The following is a 16,209-nucleotide window of genomic DNA, read 5'->3' as shown; positions in this document are numbered from 1 at the left end:
CCCTGGCCGCCGGCGAGGGTCCCACATGGCGCGCAGACCTCTTCTGCGCACCCGCTGCTCCCCTCAGCAGTGTATTTCGTCAGTCTGCCTGTTCTGTTCCTCGCTCTGGTGAATTCTCTCACCCTCCCGCGCTTCTGACTGTACCCAGTGCTTGTATGAATAAATAAATAAATCTTTAAAAAAAAAAAAAAAAAGACTGAGTTTCGCCATGTCCTGCCATTACAGCATTAAGAACAAGAAAATAAATGAGCTGGTGGCGTTAAACCAAAGACTTGGAGTGGCGGCTGCTTCCTTGCTGAGGCTCCAATTGTTTCCAGGGTCAGTCGCACCCAGGCTTGTTCTGGCTGCTAACTCCTATGCTAGGGCTTTAAATGACAAAAGGGAGAATGGGCAGTAGATGGTTGAACCTGGACCAGGTTCACCGACACAGCTGTTCTGAAAAACTGAACAGCCCGTGGTGGTTTCCCAAGGGTGTGAAGACTTTCAGTGCTTTTGTGCCCAGGCAAGAATAACAGCTTGTAAATGACACTTCGGAAACTAACAATGGTTGCATGGAGTTTCAGTGTGATTTCCCTTTCTCCAGAGGCCTTGCCCTTGATGCCAAGGTTTGCCAGCCTTTTTTTTGGCCTGTGTCCTTGAAAACCTCAACAAGGGTAGTGGGGTAAGTAAATTTTTCTCTTTAGAACAAAATTCCTTAGTTGTTACAATATCTGGGAAATATGAAAAACCATTTTAAGATTTTTTTAAATTTATTTATGCATTGAAGACCTGGGGTGTAGACCAGAGGTGCAGGGGGTGAGAGGATTCACCAGAGACAGAGCGGGGAGCAGAACAGCTGGATCTACTGAAATACACTGCTCAGAGGAGCAGCGAGCGAGACAGGAGGGGTCTGCTGCACCATGTGGGTCAGCTTCCCAGCCAGGGATCAAACTCAGGTTGCAATGGCTGGCAATAGCTTGATAGCACTGAGACTTTAACCTCTGCACCACCAGGGAGGCCCCACAAACAGACCATTTCAGAGCAAAATTAACAGAGTAATATCACTGGCACATTCAAAAAGTAGAAGTAGAGCCAGTCCATAAAAGGAGACTAGGTTCCTGGCTTATTACTTAATGTTCCTGCTGCTTAAAGTTTCCATTAGCTATGGTTAGATCCAAACATTTCAGATTTCCAAGGAGAACTTTCCAGGTCATCACCACCTACTTGTGGTGTGCAGTGTGGTTTCAATGCCTCTTGTGGAACCCAAGGATGTGGTTTCAAATGCAACCCCATTCCTGCAAGTATCTAAAGCCCAGCGTCCCTCTATTTGTCTCCCTAGCAAATATGTACCTAAACTGAGGAAGAGTGTTTATCTTGCACATTCATTGAAAATGTTAACCACGAAACCAGACAAGTGGCAAGCTTGGGTTTAATACTAAAGACTTTTCCAAATAAAAATATGTTCATCCAAAATAGCGTATTTCAATCCAGTGTTCAACAAACAATAAAGTTGTATTAGTCAGATGCTCCAGAGAAATAGAAGCAATAGAAAGTGTATTTATAGAGAAAGATTTATTTTAAGGAATCAGTCTGTGCACATGATTGTGGGGGCTGCAACGTCCAAAATCTGCAAGGCATGCTGGCAGGAAAGAAGCAGGGTGGATAGGCTGCCACAGTCTTGAGTCTAAACACAGGAGTCCTGCCTTAGGGAACCTCAGTCTTTTCTCTGGAAGCTTCAACTGATAGGATGAGGCCCACCCACCTTTAGGAAGGGTAATCTGCTTTGCTCAACCATCCATCAATTTCAAGTTTACTCCCATCTGAAAAAAATACCTTTTCTGCAACATCCAGACTAGAGTTTGAACAAAAACCAGGTACCATGGCCTAGCCAAGTTGACACATGAAATTAATCATCACCACAGTGAATTAAGTCAGGGCCAGATATTGTTGAATTAAGTCAGGGCCAGAATCTCTTCTAAATAGTCTTCCTCTGGTGTCATTCCCCTTTGTCTATGCTATTTTTAAAAAGATTTATTCATTTATGCATATAAGAACTAGGGTATAGGCAAGAGGTGCAGGGGGTGAAAGGACTCACCAGAGTCAGAATGGGGAACAGAACAGGCAGATCCACTGAAATAAACTGGTGAGGAGAACAGAGGGCAAGACAGGAAAGGTCTGCTGCACCACGTGGGTTAGCTCCTTGGACAGGGATAGAACAGAGGAGGCAGCGGTGATAGCATTGAGACTTAACCCCCTAGGCCACTAGGGAGGCCCCTGCTTATGCTATTTTTAATTAGGCTAATACCATATTAGTAGCCCATGAATTTGAAGCTTTAAAAAATAATGATGGGACTGTCACACAGACATTTTGAGTGTGCTGACTAGGATCCAGAACTTTCTTAGATTCTGTCAAGCTGATGTGGTCCACAAATTTTGTTAGCACCTTGCCAGCCATGTATCTCTACCTCTTTCAGGAAATCTTAAGCCTTCTTTGGTCATGGTCCCCTTTGAGAAGTTTATAAAAACAGTAGGCTTTCTCCCCAGAAAAATCACCAATCAGACACATATAATAGTTATCATACTGTTCCAGGAGATTCACAGATCCTGAGACCCATCCTCTTGTGGACATCAGCTTCGGATATCTTTAAAAATGTTCCAGAGCAGCCACACAGCTAGCCGTGTGTGCCAGGGATGCCGAGACAAATATGGAGTCTCACCCTCAAACGCTCCCAGTCTCGGGGTGATGCAGTAAACCAGGACAGGTCTCTCTTCCTGCCCCATCAGATAAGCATTCCTATCTGTTGCATTTAAGAAGTTTGTCTTCTTGGGGCCTCCCTGGTGGCGCAGGGGTTAAGTCTTAGGGCTATCAAGCTACCACCAGCCACTGCGGCCTGAGTTCGATCCTGGCCAGGGAGCCGACCCACATGGCACAGCAGACCTCTCCTGTCGTGCCCGCTGCTCCCCTCAGCAGCGTATTTCAGTCAATCTGCCTGTTCTGCTCCCCGCTCTGTCTCTGGTGAATCCTCTCATCCGCTACACCTCTGGCTTGTACCCAAGCTCTTGTATGCATAAATAAATAAATACTTTAAAAAAAAAAAAAAAAGAAGTTTGTCTTCTTGGAATCTAAGGAAAGGGCAAGACATCCCTAAGAAGATAATAAGGGAGTTAAACATCTAAGGAAGTTAGGGATCAGGTCTTCACAAAGCAAACTCCGAAACCTGAGTTAAACAGTCCCCTCCCACCTTGATCCTCCAAGTCAGTCCTGAACCTTGGTCACTTCTGCTACCTTCTTATCTCTCCAGTTCCATTCATTTGCATCTGCGTTTATTTTTAGTTTAAGTCAACAACAACATCTCCCACCTGGATCTTCATAACAAACTCCCAGGAAGTGTCTTTGCTCCATACTCCCTTCAAGGCCCTACTCCTCCCCACCCACATTGTAAGCTGGGAGCCACATTCCCAAAGCCAACTGGAAACACAAAGCCCCCTGAAACCTCCCTCTGCCTGCACCAAAGGACATGCCAACCCTTCCTCCCTCCCTGTGCAGACCTGGCCCATCTCCCTTTTGTTTTACTCCTTTGTATAAACACCCCTGCCCTCTGCCAAAAAGCTGAACCGGGTCTCTCAGACACCAGTCTTCCGCCCTCCTCAGTTTGTCTACAAATTAAACAACTTCCCTTCTCTTCAAACTGTTTCCTTTTATTGGCTGAGGGAAACTGAGGCCGGCGTTCAGTATCAAGGGGATCAGAAAGATTATGGGTACTTTCCACAGAAAGACAAGTAGGAGGCATTCTAAAGGGACAACCAAACTAGGCTTAGGAGGCCAGGAAAGACGACCCAGAGGGGGTGCAGGGTACCTGGCCCCCAAGGAAACCTGCCTGGTCTCCCCCAAGAAGCACCTGCAGAAAGCAACTCTTCTGCCCAGTTTCTAATGGGGATGTTTTCATGTTAAGTTTTAAGATCTCTTTGTATATTTTAGATAAAGATTCAGATCATTTCCAGATCTCACATTCTTTTTAATTTTTTAACAATTTAAAAATAATTCTTGGGCCTCCCCAGTGGCGCAGTGGTTGAGCGCTGGGTTGCGAAGCTGCCCGCAGCCTCTGCAGTGCCGGTTCAATCCCCGGCTGCTCCCCGGCCACCGGAGGAGGGTCCCACATGGCGCGCAGACCTCTCCTGCCGCCTGCTGCTCCCCTCAGCAGTGTACTTCAGTCCTTCTGCCTGCTCTGCTCCCCGCTCTGGCTCTGGTGAATTCTCTCACCCTCCCGTACTTCTGACTGTACCCAGTGCTTGTATAAATAAATACATAAATCTTTTAAAAAATAATAAATAAAAATGATTCTTGGCGTGTAAGCTATATAAAAACAGGTAGGAGGCCCAGATTCTGCCCACTGGAGGATTCTGCCAACCCCTGCCTTCCTGGGAAGCAGGGATTTTCTACTTGGTGCCATTGGGGAGTCTTCATAGGGCCACTTGCAGGGAACAGACTCCAAGAAGCACACAACTTGTCATTCTGCTTACAATGTGGGTGGGGAGGAGTAGGGCCTTTAAGGGAGTATGGAATGAAGACACTTCCTGGGAGTTTGTTATAAAGATCCAGGTGGGAGATGTTGTTGTTGACTTAAACTAAAAATAAACGCAGATGCAAATGAATGGAACTGGAGAGATAAGAAGGAGCAGAAGTGACAAAGGTTCAGGACTGACTTGGAGGATCAAGGTGGGAGGGGACTGTTTAACTCAGGTCTGGCCTTAGGGCTGCAGCTATTCATTCATTAAGACAACACTGGAGGGGTGATGAGGGCAATGGGATGGTGCTGGGTTCCTTTCAGAATGTGTGAGTTTGGGGCCTCCCTGGTGGCCTAAAGGTTAAATCTCAGAGCTCTCATGCTATCACCGCTGCAGCTTGAGTTTGATCCCCAGCCAAGGAGCTGACCCACATGGCGCAGCAGACCTCTCCTGTCTCACCCGCTGCTCCCCTCAGCAGTGTATTTTGGTAGATCCACCTGTTCTGCTCCCCACTCTGTTTCTGGTGAATCCTCTCACCCCCTGCACCACTGGCCTACACCCCAGTTGTTCTATGCAAAAATAAATAAATCCTTTTTTTCAAAAAAAGTCACAGGGACAACGTACAGAAAGTCAAGCTGCATCGATTGCATTAACCGCTCTTCTACATCTCTGGTGTGGAACTGTTCCAGGGCAGGGAGAGGGGCAGCCCACACCCCGCAAACCTGCCTGCTCTAAATAGGTTCTGCCATCTGCCGCATCAACACAAAACATGTGAGACTTTAATGGGAAGGAACTTTAATACAGTTAGGAAACAATACAGGAAAGGCAAAGAATCTAGTTTCTAAATCAAGCACCCAAAGTGACCCGTCCCCTCGTGGGTAAAAGTCCACCCAAGCAGGATTGGCCCAGAACAAGGCCCCAAAGCCTGCCCCAGTCTAAAGCATCTTCCAGTGGGGACTCACAGAAAAGGATCAGAACCAGCCAGACAAGTCTCGGAGAAAAAGAGCAAAATCAAAAGCAAGACAAAAACCGCCATTGTCACCTCCCCACGGGTCTCTCCCCACCCACATCTGTGCCACCCAGTTCACGACCAAAACGCCAGCGCAGTTTCTTCACATGTCTCTCGGCTCCCCGTGCCTCCTCCAGGTCTCCTGGCTCCATCCTGCTTCCTTCCTTCCCCAGGCTCTTCTGCAGCTTCTTCTCTCCCTGCTCAGCTCCACCCTCCTTTTGGGTGGGACAGGAAACCTGGAACCTCCCCCTTTCCTGGGGACCCCCCTGTTACAATCCCCCCTTTTAATTTTTATTCCACCATGTCTATGTGGCACAGATCTCAGGGTGTAGTCTTAGAAGACAGTCTTTTTTTAAGGTTACAATGTATTTAAGAGAAGTAACAATTAGTCAGCAGCATTATCCACGAATGTCCAGTAAAAACCACCACTGTCACCTCCCCACAAGTCTCACCCACATCTGTGTAACCCAGTCCACGACCAAAAGGCAAGCACAAATTCTTCAAGTGTCCCTCGGCTCCAGGTGCCTCCTCCAGGTCTCCTTCTGGCTCCATCCTGCTTCCTTCCTTCCTCAGTCTCCTCTGCAGCTTCTTCTCTCCCTGCTCAGCTCCACCCTCCTTTTCAATGGGACAAAACACCTGGAACCTCCCCCTTTCCTGGAGACCACCCTGTGACATCCTTACCTGATCATTTCCACTGGACAACGCTGAATGTTGTCCCCACCAGCACATTCCCTGAGACTGCTTCGCCTGCCTTCCTGGAACGTCTGAGTTATCCAAATATACTCAATAAATTCTTTTTCTAATTAGGTCATGTGGGCTTTTTCCTTTGCTTACATATCAGAATTTTGACTGAGCCCCTTATCCTGTCCTGGAAAATAAAATTATGAAAATCTCTAGACTCCTGTTTGGATAATTAGGAAATTATCCTCTAATTAATTATAAGAAATATGCAGTCTTCATGTCATCGAAAAAGGGAGGATCAGGAAAGAGTGATTCATCACTCCATCAAGTCACACCTGCATGGAGAGCCCAGGCTGCCTGGCCACCCTCTGGCCCACCCTGATCCAGCCAAGCCTGAAGGTGGCTACCTAGGGCAGGGAGCTCTGCTCAGTGGCCATCTCCACTGGAGAGGATCTATATAAGAAATTCTCTCTGCAAGTTGAAAAAAGTCATAGAAAAATCTCCAACATCTATACCAAGAAACCCTATATGCCTTGTGCTCTTTGAAATAGATATTCTATGTGAAAATAGTCCTAATAATAATGGTTATTGATGAACCTTAGCAAGCAACTCTTTTGGCTGGCCCTTCTAGATTGGATCCTTGCTTCTCCAGCTCTGACTGCTCCTGGATTTGGATTCTAGGATAGAACTGGGTGTCCCAATTCTGAATACTTCCTCATCCCTGTTGCTGAATTGGTCTTGTCTCCTTTTTTTTTTAATGATTTATTTATTTATGCATATAAGAGCTGGAGCATAGGTCAGAGGTGTGGGGGGTGAGAGGACCCACCAGAGACAGAGTGGGGAGCAGAACAGGCAGATCTACTGAAACACACTGCTGAGGGGAGCAGCAGGAGAGACAGGAGAGGTCTGCTGCGCCACGTGGGTCAGCTCCCTGGCTGGGGATCTAACTCAGGCCACAGAGGTGATAGTGCTGAGATTTAACCCCTAGGCCACCAGGGAGGTCCCCCACTTTGTTATTTATACCCAGGCACATTCTCTAATGGACTGAGCATTACAATAGATAAGGACATAACAAAATGATATTGATGCACAAATAAGAATAAATATTAAGATCAAAGAAAATATAAATCAGAGAAATCAAGCTGTGGGCAGAAGAAGGAGGAAGGGGGTGAGATATTCAAGCTGTAAGGTTCTCCACAGTCCTGATAGTTAGACTTGCAGTCAACCAAAAAGGAGACAAGGTCATTTACATAATTATTATTTACACAAAGGGGAAGTGGACCCATTTGTCAAGAAAACTTCTGGGGCTCTTGGCTAGCAAAGTTCTGACATGTATTTTCTTTTTTTTTTTTTAATGATGTATTTATTTATGCATACAAGAGCTGGAGTACAGGCCAGAGTGTTGGGGGGTGAGAAGGTTCACCAAAGACAGAGTAGGGAGCAGAACAGGTGAATCCACCTAAGTACACTGCTGAGGGGAGCAGCGGGCAAGTCAGGAGAGGTCTGCTGCACCATGTGGGTAGCTCCCTGGCCGGGGCTTGAACTCATGCTCCAGTGGCTGTGGATAACTTCATAGAGCTGACGCTTAACCCCTTGCACCACCAGAGAAGCCCTGACAAGTAATCTACATAGTAGATTGCTCACCACCTCCACTTCCCCAGGGTCTCCCCTTTATCTGGGTTATTTGACCTCCTCATTTACAAGCAGCTGTCCCTCAAAATCCTGCCCAAATTTCTAAGCTCAGCTTAGAAGCCCACAGAGGTACCTCTTTCCTCCCTGGACAGATGTTCTTCCCCTCTGTTATTTCCCTGCCTTATTTTCACATATTTCACGGCACACATCACTTTCTATTATGTGTTATAATTCAGTGTGTTTGTGTCTTAGCTCCCTGAGGCTGTATAACCTAGTGGTTAGCAGGACAGCTCTGGGTTCTGCTTTGCTACTCACTAGTGGTATAGTCTTAGGTGACTCACTTAGTCCCTCTGTTTCCGTTTTCTCATCTGGGAAAATGGTAGTTATAAGAGTATCATCCTTGGGCCTCCCTGGTGGCGCAAGGGGTTAAGATGCAACCTATGAAGCTGTCCACAGCCACTGCAGCACCAGTTCAATCCCCGGCCAGGGAGAAACCCACATCGCACAGCAGACCTCTCCTGACTCACCCGCTGCTCCCCTCAGCAGTGTATTTCAGTGGATCTGCCTGTTCTGCTCCCCACTCTGTCTCTGGTGAATCCTCTCACCCCCCGCACCTCTGGCCTATACCCCAGTTCTTGTACACATAAATAAATAATCTTTAAAAAAAAAAAAAAGAAGAGCATCGTCCTTGTCCTCTCAGTGCCCAGCTCCAGGCTCATGGAGAAGCCACCAGCATCCTCACACTCATCACCCCTCCCCTAGCACTGAGCTGTCCAAGGCAGTCGCCACTGGCCACAGGAGGCTCTTTAGATTGACGTCAATTATAATTGTGATTGTCTGGTCCTCGGTGGCACCGGCCTGGTTTCCAGTGCCACCTGGGGCCACACAGCAGTGGAGATGAGAACATTTCCATTCGCACAGAAGTTCTGCTGGGCCGCGCAGGTCCAGAGCAAGGATGAGCAATTGTTTTCTGTCTAAGGCCAGAGAGTAATTTTCTTAGACTTGCAGCCTCTTGGTCTCTGTCCCACCACTTGCCAGGGGGGCACGAAAGCACAGCACCGTGCACAAATGAGCGGGCACGGCTGGCTTCCATAGACCTTCATTTATAAACCTACAACTGAATCTCGGTGATGATCACATTCTACATAATAGTACTCAAGTTTTCATTCAAAGGCTTAATGTAAAAATCATTCTTAGTATGGGCCTCCCTGGTGGCGCAAGGGGTTAAGTCTCAGCACTGTCAAGCCATCGCCAGCCATTGCAGCAGAAGTTCCATCCCCAGTGAGGGAGCTGACCCACATGGCACAGCAGACCTCTCCTGTCTCGCCCGCTGCTCCCCTCAGCAGTGCATATCAGTCAGTTCACCTGTTTTGTTCCTCAATCTGTCTCTGGTGAATCCTCTTAACGCCCCCTCCCCAACACACCTCTGGCCTATACCCCAGCTCTTGTATGCATAAATAAATAAAATAAATCTTTAAAAAAAATCATTTTGTTTGCAAGCTGTACAGTAACAGTTGATGGATCCTGGTTTGCTGGCCCCTGTTCAGGTGTATAAGCTGCTTCTGGTCAAAAGTCCCAGCTTTTAGCCTATTGTTGAGGGTCTGCCATGTCAAGGGCTTTTGTTATCCTTTGGGGGAGAAGGGTGCATTAATCACAGAATTGTAAGAGCTGAATTGTAAGAGCTCGCAGACAGTAAAATAATGGCCCCTGGGTGTCCATACTCCACTCCACAGAATCAGCGATATTTACATTACGTGGCAAAGAGCGTTAAGATTGCACACAGAATTAAGGTGGCTGATCAGGGGACCTTAGGATAGGGACATTATCCGGTGGTCCCAATGTCATCACAAGGGTCCTCAAATGAGCAGGAGGGAGGCAGAAGTGCTGGTGTCAGAGAGAAATGAGGCAAGAAAGACTGGGCCAGCCATTGCTGGCTTTGAAGATGGCAGGACTGCAGGCATGAGTGGCCTGGATTGAGGCCTGGAGTAACAAGCTTGCACAGCAGCAGGTCGGGGTGGGGGCCACTGAGAACTGGGCTCTTTGTGGAAGTGAAGTCTGTCATGGTCTCCACGCTCCATCTGTGCTCAGCTTACCTTTGATTCTAGACAAACAAATAGTCCTATAGGCAAAACTACTCCTATTTTTAGGGTTTTTCCAAGATGATGTGGTGGGTAAAATAATCTAATTAGGAAAAAGGCAGCACATAAATATGTCCTTGACTCCAGCAAATCATAGGCGTTCAGGCTGTTTTTTGAGTCCTTGGTAAAAAAAGACACATCTGTGAGGTCTTTGTAGATTCCAGGTATTTCTTACAAGCCAGACAGCTAATAACAGTTAGTTCCTTGCTGTTATGCAAGCAAATCAATTTAATTTAAAGTGAGTGCAGCAAATATAACTTTGACTCGAGCAATTAAATGTAATACTGTCTAGCGACTCACATGTTTATTTTCATGGTGAATTCAGGGATTTCTTAGTGGGATGGTACCTAGGATGGGAGACATAAGCCTGCTTGTTTTAGGCACCACAACGGAGGACACTCCTCTGTTTATGTTTTTTTCTTGCTGAGTTTCATGAGCTTTCAAAACTGACTCATGTTAAGCTTCCTTAACCTGATAAAGTACGTCAATGTATCAAAATGGCTGAGCTGAAGCTAAATCAACTTAAAGGAAATGAGGACATTTCATGCTATGCCTCTCCTTCCATTGCTTGTATTTTTTATTCAGTGTTATGTTTCTGGATATTTTATTGACATGTTAAGATTTAATTCATCCATGTAACTGCTGTGTAGAGACAGAGGACACCAGGCCTGACTTCAAGGAAATTCTTGCTAGGCTTCTGTTACAAAAATATGATTTTCTAGAAATTTTGGGTAGATACTATATATTTATTAAGTTAAGGACGTTTTCTTCTATTCCCAATTGGCTGAGGATTTTTATCACCCGTGAAGCTGAAATTTATCAATGCACAAAGACATCCTCATCTATTAATATGTTAAAATTCGGGCCTCCCCGGTGGCTCAAGGGATTAAGTCGCAGCACTATGAAGCTATCCTCAGTCACTGCAGCACAAGTTCGATCCCCAGCCAGGGAGATACCCACATGGTGCAGCAGACCTCTCCTGACTCACCCACTGCTCCCCTCAGCAGTGTACTTAGGTGGATCCACCTGTTCTGCTCCCCACCCTATCTCTGGTGAGTCCTCACTCTGCCCCCACCTCTGGCCTGCACCTGGGCTCTTGTATGTATAAATAAATCTTTAAGAAAAAAAATATTAAAACTGCATGAAATATAGTCATGTTTAGTTGATTTTATCAAATATAGTTGATTTTCAACTGCCAAACCAGCCTTTCATTGTAGAAATAAATGAATCCAATTTCAATTTTGGAATTTTTAAAAGGCTTTTCTGTTTTAAGGCTGTCCTTACTTGTAAAGTAAATAGGAAAAATCTGGTGTTTTGGTTTTGAATGTGATGTTCTTTGGTTTCTATTTGATAAGCTGTTGAGAAACCCAGCAGTGAGGCTGGAAGAGGCACCAGCTGACATCCGGCCCTGTTGAGCATTCATCACGGGACCGGAGGCTGCCTCCCGCTGCTGCCAGCCTTCTCGCTATGTGTGACATCAGAGGCCTGAGGGAGATCAAGGGGCCCCCGGGCACCACTGGCCAAGTCAGATTGCCCTGGACTCCCGCGCACGCTCTCTAGGGCTGTCCAAGTCAGGAAGTCATCCTATGTCCACATCCTCTCCCTTCCTTCGGAAGCACACCTCATCTTTTCAAAAACAGCCACCAAGTGGGGACAGCTGAGTCCCCACTTTTCCAAAAATTATTCAGCAGCGTTAATCTGATTTAATGCTCTAACATTTGGACATTTTCCTGCTTCAAAATTCTTCAGTTGAGTTGAAAAGGATAAATGATACATAGCTACAGAGAACATAAAATGAATATTAGTATTTATTCATGGTTTTAGAAAGATTAGTAAGAGTCAAAACTTTACTGATGAGTACTAAGCCTGGAGGTAAACATGCATTTTTTTTTAAGATTTAAGGTTTATTTATTGATGCATACAGGAATTGGGGTATAGGCCAGAGGTGGGGGGGGGGTGAGAGGATTTGCCAGAGACGGAGTGGGGAGCAGAACAGGTGGACTGACTGAAATATACTGCGGAGGGGAGCAGCTGGTGAGACAGGAGAGGTCTGCTGCACTATATGTGGGTCACCTCCCTGACCAGGGATGGAACTCATGCTGCAGTGGTGGACAGCTTGATAGTGTTGAGACTTTAACCCCTGCACCACCAGGGAGGCCCCTCAACTTGCGTTTTTTTTTGAAGAGGTCCTTTTCTTGTTATCAAGTCTTAAGATGGAACAACTAATACATGGCTGTGTTTTAAGAGGCAAAGAGTGGTAAATTATACAAGCACGAGCTCCCTCCTACCCCTCTTCCCCAACTGCAAAATCTTCAGGAAAAGTTAAGAAACCTGGAATCATCTCTTTCAGCTCCTTTCCATCTTTCCAGAAATTGACACTGCATTTCCAAAATAAATCAATGGATTGATAGATCTACCAAAGTTCTTCCTATCCATGTTCATCAGTTCTGTGTAAGTCTGAAGTTGAATTGTGAATTTATACAGAGACATCTTCAATGCTTCCTCTGACATCTGTAACTTATGGAGCTAAAACAAGACACCAAAACTCGCATCTGCAGAATAATCCTTCTCAAAATTAAAAATTATTTGCAATCCAGCATTTGTCAAGAGCAGTTGACATTTCAATCACATCAGTTAAACATGAAATTGCTAAAAGTATGAAGATTTATGACCTAGTAAATGAATTTGCAGAAAAAAGCCAGAAAAACATAATGATCAAGTATCACATTAACAAATTGCATTATAGAAAAATTGACATCAACATATCATTTTGGCAAATTAAACATTTATGTTCATGCTCATGTTTTATACATAACACAATGTTTTTTAAAACTTTAGTGCCTTTCACAGCACTTTTCCCTGCCTTAGAACAAAGGACCCTGCATTCCATTTTGCACCGGAGCTTGAAAATTATGCAAAGCAGAGGGCTTTATGGGAGCCCCTTGAATAACCACAAATAGGGCCCAGTGGAGAGCTAGGCTTTTGGAGACATTTGGAGAGCTGCCCAGTGGGGGAAGCTTAGGTCAGGAAGAACTGCAGTCACGTGTCACTTAACATTTAGGTCAAGGACAGACCACATATGTGACCATGGTCTGGACAAACTCTACTCGCAGCCTCGGGCCAGGGCAACACCTGCTGGGTTTGTGTAATTACATCATATGATGGTCACACAATGGTGAAATTGTCTAGTGACACATTTCTCAGAATGTAACCCCACTGTTAATCAATGCATGACTGTCCTGGGTGTTACTGATGAAGACCTCACCCCTCTCCTTTTATGAAAAAAAAAAAAAAAAAAGATTTATTTATGGGCCTCCCCAGTGGCATATCGGGTTGAGTACTGCACTGTGAAGCTGTCTGCAGCCTCTGCAGCATGGGTTCAATTCCCGGCTGGCCAAGGAGATTCCCACATGCCGTGGCAGACCTCTCCTGTCGCGCCTGCTGCTCCCCTCAGCAGTGCTTTCGGTCTGTCTGCCTGGTCTGCTCCCCACTCTGTCTCTGGTGAATCCTCTCCCCTTCCCACGCCTCTGGCCTATACCCCAGCTCTTATATAAATAAATACATCTTTAAAAAAAAAGATTTATTTATGTAAATAAATCCACTGCTGTACCATGTGGGTCAGCTCCCTGGCCGGGATCGAACTCGTGCTGCAGTGGCTGCAGATAGCTTCATAGGTTGCGTCTTAACCCCTTGCACCACCAGGGAGGCCCTGCTTGTATATAAGGGATAAGTTAAAAAGTATTTTGAACTCTTCAGTTTCCATTCCTGTTGTACTATACAAAAATAGACATAACCCACATAAACAAAAGTTTGGGACACTCAATAATGTTTCAGAACATAAGAGGGTCCAAAAAGTTTGAGAGTCACTAATATAGTTGATTGACATTAGTCATAGTAGTTAAGTTTGAATAGTATCATTATTCAACAGAGGCAAAGATGACAGTTTGATGAGGTCATGGAAAGCTAATTTCTGTATGGTTTTAATTACTGATTTTTATTATTTAGTTAGTCATATTATTTATTAGAATTTTTTATTTTTGCTTATTTTTTATTAATGTGACTTCCTTCATTCTAATAATAAAATTGATCAGCAAGCATTTTGTGAGATCCTCCTAGGTGGTCAAGCATTACTGAAGATGGTGGGAAAAGACACAAAAGACACGGCCCTCATGAAGCTTACCCTCCAGATGCAGGAATAGAAAGTAAACACGTAATCAAATAAACAAACCTAGATAACTTCAGGTGATGACAACAGCTTTGAAAAAAATATACAGGCAAATGTGATTAAACTCCCTGGGGGTAGAAAGAAATGGGTGATGTGTTCATGGGAAACGATTAAATAGGTCAAGAGGACCTATCAATCTATGTTCATGGATTGGGAGAATAGAAGAATGGAAAGTAGGAGCTTATCCCACAATAGTCAATGCATAAAATGGTGCACAACAAGTGATCCTGGGCACTCCCCTGCCCACATGTGCCTGCGAAAGTGCTTCTCATCACCAACCTCCTTCCTTTGCTGCAGCAGCAGCAGCTCTCTGCCCAAGGCTGCCCACCTGGGGCTACACAGGCCTCTCTTTTTTTTTTTTTTTTTTTTAAGATTTATTTATACAAGAACCGGGGTATAGGCCAGATATGCGGGAGGGTGAGAGGATTCACCAGAGACAGATCGGGGAACAGAACAGGCAGACTGACGAAAAACGCTGCTGAGGGGAGCAGCGGGTGAGTCAGGAGAGGTCTGCTGTGCCATGTGGGTTTCTCCCTGGCTGGCTGGGATCAAACCTGCATTGCAGAGGCTGAGGACAGCTTCACAGCATGGCGCACAACTGCCTGCGCCACCAGGAAGGCCCTATGCAGGCCTCTCTTAACAAACCTTTCAGGGGCAGCTCTTTCTGCCCACTGGTGGGGCAAGTGCCTTTACCCTTCTCTCCATTTTTATAATAAACCTGCCCTTTGGATATAAACAAACAAACAAACAAGTGATTCTGTCCTCTATGTAGAATAAATCTCATTTTATAAAAGGCCTCTCCTGCTATTCCCTGGGAGTTGCTGAGGCAGGCAGGAGCTCAGAAGAGAGAGAACCTATCAGGGGAAGTGCCAATGAAGTGCGTGTTGGTCACAGCTGAAAGTCAGAGGCAGGCAGAACCTTCCAGAGAGTGAGCTAAGGACAGGGTTGTCTGTAGACTGAGACAACTTAACCCCCACGTGTGGGAGCAGATCCCAGGGGAAGAAGTTGAGCGAACTGAGGGTCTAGGACATGGCCACTTCAAGTATTCTGAAATGTCTTTTCCACTTGATAGCATTCTTAATTTTTTTTTTTTTTTTTTTTAAATAGAGGCATGTTTTTTATTTATTTATTTTATTTGTTTGTTTGTTTTGTTTTGTTTATACATGCACTGGGTACAGTCAGAAGCGCGGGAGGGTGAGAGAATTCACCAGAGCCAGAGCAGGGAGCAGAGCAGGCAGAAGGACCGAAGTACACTGCTGAGGGGAGCAGCGGGCGGCAGGAGAGGTCTGCCGCCATGTGGGACCCTCCTCCGGTGGCCGGGGAGCAGCTGGGGATCGAACCGGCGCCGCCGAGGCCGCGGGCAGCTTCGCAACCCAGCGCTCAACCGCTGCGCCACCGGGGAGGCCCTGATAGCATTCTTAAAGGTCCTTAAATCACCTTTAGAACAAACTTCAATTAAAATAATTAACAAGTGGGCCTCCCGGTGGCGCAGCGGTTGAGCGCTGGGTTGCGAAGCTGCCCGCGGCCACTGCGGCGCCCGTTCGATCCCCGGCTGCTCCCCGTCCACCGGAGGAGGGTCCCACATGGCGCGCAGACCTCTCCTGCCGCCCGCTGCTCCCTTCAGCAGTGTACTTCTGTCCTTCTGCCTGTTCTGCTCCCCGCTCTGGCTCTGGTGAATTCTCTCACCCTCCCGCGCTTCTGACTGTACCCAGTGCTTGTATAAACCAAACAAACAAATAAATAAATAAATAAATAAGACATGCCTCTAGAAAATTAAAAAAAAAAAACAACAAATAAAATAATTAACAAGAGCTCACCTGCCCACCTGTGAGAATGCAGGTGCCTCTCTTCCTTTGCACTTTTCCTAATAAACCTGTCTTTTTGAAATGTAAAAAAATTAATTAAATTAAATAATTAGTGACCTGCCAACTAAGCTCAGAGAAAGAATGAAAAGTTAAAATAATACCCCCTTTAGAGATGCAGCTGAGAAAACGCTCAGTTGTGTTTTTGAAAAGCATTCCAGTTTCTATTCCTCCTGT

This window comes from Talpa occidentalis, unplaced genomic scaffold (genome assembly GCF_014898055.3).
Source record: "Talpa occidentalis isolate TD23 unplaced genomic scaffold, MPIMG_talOcc4v2.1 talOcc4.7, whole genome shotgun sequence".
In the NCBI taxonomy this organism is placed as follows: Eukaryota; Metazoa; Chordata; class Mammalia; order Eulipotyphla; family Talpidae; genus Talpa; species Talpa occidentalis.
The sequence above is the reverse complement of the archived record's forward strand: the minus strand, read 5'-3'. Positions refer to the sequence as shown.